Raw genomic sequence first — 5,740 nt, 5'->3', positions numbered from 1 at the left:
CCGCCAGGCTGCGCCAGGGATGTGGCGCCAGCGCCCGTACCGCGCGGGAACGAAGGCGCATGGCGGGCAAGGTGAGGGGGGCAGCGCCAGGCCGGCCGTGGCGGTTCCCGGGCTCCTCTCGCCCCGCCTCCGGCCCCGGCCTCTTCCTCCGGCCCCGGTCGGCACTTCCACGCCACTGTTTGGCTCGGAGACGCGCTCGGTGAGCAGGGGGCCGGCTCTGGCCATAAATCTCGGCCCGGGCCCTCCTTCCCGCTGCTCACGCGCGGTTGTTCCAGGAAGGCCTCCATCCCCGGCCGCGCCAGACGTCCGGCTGTCCTGGTCATGGCCCCGAGACTACGCAGGGAGTCAAGCCAGCAGCTTCTCCGTTTGCCAAGGAGAGAGCGACGTCCCCTACTCGGCGCCGCCGCCATCCACCCCCGGGTGCCGGACCCCGAGGCGGCCTGTGACTCACTGGATCACCGATTAGGGTAGGGGCGTCCGGGCGAGGCGTGCCTCCTAGGAAGGCGCGGTGAGGTCGGCATGGGCGCACAGCCGCACGCTCGAGCCCAACTCCGATGCCACCGCACCCTTGAGGGGCGCCGCCGGGGTCAGAAGCGGGCTGCTGCTGCCCTGCACCCCCACGTGGCTGCGCTTTCTGGCCCTCCCTCCTCCGGACCTGGGCCCGGCCGCGGGGTCTGCAACACTGTGGGCGCTCGCGTGGCCTAGCTGGCTCGCGCGGGTCGGTAAGTCCCTGCGTTCATCCTGCACCCTCGTTCTGCCCTCGGAGCCCCCGGCGGGCGCGCAGTGCCGGGCGGGCGCGTTTTGGGGGTCTGGCGACGACACAGCGGGTCTGCAGGTGCCGCGCCTGGTAGACCCGGATTTCTCTACCTCACCCTCCCCTTTTCCTCCGACTCCCCGGGTTTTTCTCCACCCAGCCGGGACTCGGCGCCCTAGTCGGCCGCTGTCTATGGCGCAAACAGCCGAAACGCGTGGAAAGGTGGACTCGGCGACGCAGTGGAGGGAGCCGGGCGGGGGCGGCGGACTTTCAACTGGAACAGTCGAGGGGCGCGCACGGGACAGACCCGGAGAGGGCGCTTTGTACTCAGAACGTCACCCGCACTGTTTGTCTCTTTGCCAGACAGGCGGAGGACGGGCCTCCACGCTGGTGGCGTCCTTCACCACCGAACGGGCCGTGCACCGTCGGCAACAACCACCCGGGAGCGGTCTTTGCGCGCGGGAGGGAGAACTATTCACCGCCTCTTGGATGCCTCCTTAGACTTTCAATGTGCCGAGGACAAAACCAAACGGCCGCGGCAGAGGCGGGGGCGGCGGCCTTGGAAACCTCGCTGCGGAGACCGTTGTCACTCGGGAGCTTCCTAGAACTGCTGGAACCACGTTTGGAGAGGCCGGGGGCTTCCGGCCGGGCCGGGGAGGAATGTGAGAACGCAGCCAGCTCGTGGGAGCGCAGCCAGAAGATGGAGCGGCGGCCCGGCCGCATTCCGGCGGTGCCTCCCCCTGCGTGGCCCTGGCTCGGGCCCGGCCCCGCCGCGGCGCCCCAAGAAGCGCCTCGGGAAACAAAGCGCTGCGGTTTCAGCCCAAGGTTAAAGTCCACTGCGAGCATTTCCCGCCTCCCCAGAATCCGAGAGCGTTAGCGTTCCTCCAGATAAATAGCCATTAAATAAATAGCTCTGGGGGCGCGTCTGAGGGCTCCGGTGACCTTGGCGGACGGGTTTCCTGCCAGACCCGCCGGAGGACAGGCCTGGAAGGGGGGACAATGTCAGCCCTCCCCGCTCCTGAGAGAGGAGGGAAAAGGGACAGCCAAGGGCATTCGTGGGTGTTTATTGACTGTGGTCCACGCGCACCTGGAGGGTTTGGGGACGGGAGACTGGTTAACTGGAGCGTCCGTAGTGCTAGATTGTGGGGAACTCACTAGTGATTGTGGGAGACTGGTTGCTTTTGGGGTGCTGCCTGTTTGGGTGACGTAGACCTTGTGTTCAAACAACAACCAGAGAGGAGCCGGTCAGGGCACACCAGACCCCTTGGGGGGCCTCAGCCTTTGTCTGGGTGGGCCTTGGGCGAGTGGGGGGGTTGTGATGCATGGGGTTTATGGATGTCACTGTGAGCGACTGAAGGAGGCCTTGCGGCACGCGTGCTTGGGGAGGGGCGTCACACCTCTGTGGGGAATCCGCGCCCCAGGAGGGTCTGCCGGGTCTCTTAGAGACGCTTTCCTCCTCCCCCACCCTCCCAGAGCTTTGTTGGAGCCACCGCACCTGTGCCCAACAGGCCCCTGCCTGTGCTGGGTTCCGGGCACATTCCAGCGCTGCCTGTGCCCGGGAGGCCCCGCAGCCCCGCCTCCCTGACCTACGTGGCCTCTCCAAAGCATGCTGTCCCGCCCCTCCCTCAGCGGGGGCCCTCCCAGTTCCCGCTTCTTCGGTCTGCAAATTCCTTGGGATTTTGCTTGGGGCAAGGCGTTGCAGACCCGGTGACTAGAGTCCTACCACACCCATTTCCTGGATGGGAAACCTGAGGTGCAGAGAGGAAAAGTGAGGCATCCGACGTCACTCAGCTAGAAAGTGGCAGCACGCCTGCACAGGCAGCGGACCTGCCCCGCACCAGGCAGGGTGGTGGGGGTGCACACGCGGAGCTCCAGGTTTGATCAGACTACACTAACACGCCCCACACCCCGGTTTACAGCTCTGCCCCACCCGTCCTCCCCTGCTCCAACTTGATCTGTTGGGGGCAACGCAGAGGTCAGCAGGAGTCCCTGGCTGGCCTGGGGCGGGGGAGGTCCATAGCTGGCATTCCAGGCGAGAGGCATCCGAGGGCAGAGGTCTGAGCAGGGTGGAGGGGTCAGGAGTTCAGGAGGGCTTCATATTCCTCGGAGCCTGGCACCGGTTCCGGCAGGAGACATCTCTTTGGACGTCTGACTTCCGGGCCTCATGTTCTATCCCTCAGAGCTGTGCGCCTGTCACAGATCCACTCATCAAAGGATTCCTGAGACCCAGAAGTGCGGTGACCTTCCCAAGGTCACTCAGCATGGTGGCAGCCACCAACCCAGACCAGGGCTCTGCCCAGCTCTCTCCACCTAGGAACACAGGCTGATGCATCTCAAGGAGGGAGGGCAGGGCCTGACCCTTCTTGTGTCTGGAACCCTCCCTCAATGACCAATGACAGGCTCCAGGGAAAACTGACACACGCAGACTCACTCACTCTCTCTCTCATCACCTCCCTCCCTCCCCTCCCCATCCTTCTTTGGCATTTTCTTTCAAGCAGAAAATAAAAACATTTCCCAGGGCTAGAGCTTGGAAAGCACTCCTATCCTTTCCTCGTCAATCCCACCCCCTCGTCAATCCATTTCCAGTGTCAGCACTGTAAAGTCGACAGCAAACCCACAAAGATCACGCCTGACAGGCCCCTTTCCCACTTTCCTCCACTTTCTCTCAATGTCTGGGACTCCTTCAGCCTGAGACAAGGGGGAGGAAGACCTCCCCCACCCGCACACGTGAGTACAGCTCTCACACCCCCGTCAGCCCAGCTTCTGTGGCCACAGAGAGTCTTTTGAGAACCTTCCGGAGATGCTCACTTGCTTCCTTCTGGAAATGTCTGCGTTTCCCTCCGCATTTCCCTGCCTGGCCCAGCTCCCAGAGGAGTCAGGCCACCACCCGTCTGTCAGTTTGTGTCACTGTGGTGACTTGCGTGATGCTGGGAGCTGGGCCACCGGTATTCAAATACCAACAGGGTTGCCCATAGGACAGGTTTCAAACTAAGACTCGGAAGAAAGGCCTGGTGATCTGTTTCTGAGAATTGGCCGACAAAAAACGTTATGGAGCACGGGCTGGTAACAGCGCTGGGATATGAGCTCTCCTTAAGTTGGAAGGCCCTCAAAAGAGAAAATAGGGACAGTTGTGAGGATGGTGCAGGACACGGTGATGTTCTGTTGTACATGAGGTCACTAGGACTCAGAGCCAGCTCGATGGCACTTACCCAGAACAGTAACAGCATCAGTGGGAGACAGGAGGGCATCGACAGGAAGCAGTTCCTCTCAACTCCAGCTTACACACTGCAGGTTGCTGTTGTTCACGGGAACCTGGTGCAGCAGTCAGCAGTCAGCATGAGCTAGGTTGTGCTGCAGTGACAAAAAAAAAACCACGTCTGGGAAAAAAAAGAGGGGGGACCAGGTTTGCTGGTCCGATAGAGCCTGGTGGAACCACTGAGACTATGGCCCCTAGCTGCCCTTTCAGGTCTGGAATTGAACCCACACCTGTGGCTTCCAGCCAAACAAAAGACAGGCATGAGTTGAATATGTACCTGAGGTAGATACACTCCTTGGAGAGAACAATCATGGGAGACGGTAAGGCTGTGTATGCACAGGGAGACAGCTCAGGGGGCAGGAGTGCATGGAGGGATGGACACAGGGAAGAGGTGACTATGGGGAGGACGTGGGAGGGGAGCTGTTGCATTGTGGGAAATTGCAGTCAATGTCATGAGACAAAATGTGTGAACTTCTGTATGGAAAATGAATTTGCTCTATAAACTTTCACCCAAATCACAAAAAAAAAATAAAGAGCAAAAGACTTAACAGATACTTAAAAAAAAAAAAAGTCCCCCATGTCTCAGTGGCGTAACACAACACATAAAAGTTTATTCTCACCTACGCTTTGTCTCCTCAGTCTGGGTGGCCCTACCCAAGTCCCTTACATCTCATGGCAGTCTGCCCCGATTGAAGCCACCACAAGGAAGGGAAGGTAATGCACACGGGATTGTCACTGCTGGAGCCCATGTCACTTAGACTCATAATCCATTGGTCAGAACTAGTCTTGTGATTCCACTCAAATGAGGGGTGTTGGGAATAATTGATGAATAAGGACAATATCGACCACAGCTGGAATGTGACGTGTCCTGATCGGTTCACCTGGGTCCTTCGCTGCTGCTAACCGGAAGGTTGGAGGTTCGAGGCCACCAGTGGTGCACACAAGAAAGGCCTGGTGACGACTTCCGAAGACTCATCAAGAACTGTGTGGAGCACAGTTCCACTCTGACCTCCGTGGGGTCACCGTAAGTCAGAGTGACTGCGGCAACTGGCTCGCTTATGCTGACCAAAAGGAAGCAACGCAGAGGCCACCCGCTCTTCCTGGGTGGTGAGCAGAGGAGACAGGACCATGTCCTTATGGGGTTTACCCCGCTGAGAACTGCCAAGGACAAGGACGGGGCCCTGGAGCAGGGGCTGGGAGCCAGACCAAGCCTCAGTCCAGAGGAGGAAAGACATGTTGTAAGTAGTTGATACCCAGCCGTCGTCTTCAACAATTGATTTATTAGGTCCCGTAGCAAGGAAGCCCCAAGTGTAACAGCTTCAGGCACAGATGGATCCAGGACATACCTTTCTTCTCTCGAGTTTACTTCCCTCTGCATTGGCCCCATTCTCTCCTACAACATGGATTCCTTCTATAAGGTGGGATGTGGCCAGCCTCAGATTTGCAGCGCGCACAGGGCAATTCCATCTGGGGACGCGGGGGGAGCCAGTACTAAAAAGGGGAATGCTGGCGGAGGCTTACAGATGACCTCTCAAGCCACCCAGCTGTGCTCTAAGGCGGGATCTCAGCTAATCAGAATGACGGATGATGAGGTTTAGCGAGTGCCCTTGCCCAAGACAAAGCTTCCCATGACACTTGTACTGGCCAGCAGATACTCACCTCAAACCTGTTCTGCTCCTCCCTCCCCCTCCTCCTTCCCCCTCCTCCCTCCCCCTCCCTCTCCTCCCCTC

The sequence above is a fragment of the Orycteropus afer genome, unplaced genomic scaffold (genome assembly GCF_000298275.1).
Source record: "Orycteropus afer afer isolate SDZICR_OR568_19922 unplaced genomic scaffold, OryAfe1.0 scaffold00006, whole genome shotgun sequence".
NCBI classification, from domain to species: Eukaryota; Metazoa; Chordata; class Mammalia; order Tubulidentata; family Orycteropodidae; genus Orycteropus; species Orycteropus afer.
Note: the sequence above shows the minus strand (reverse complement) of the source record.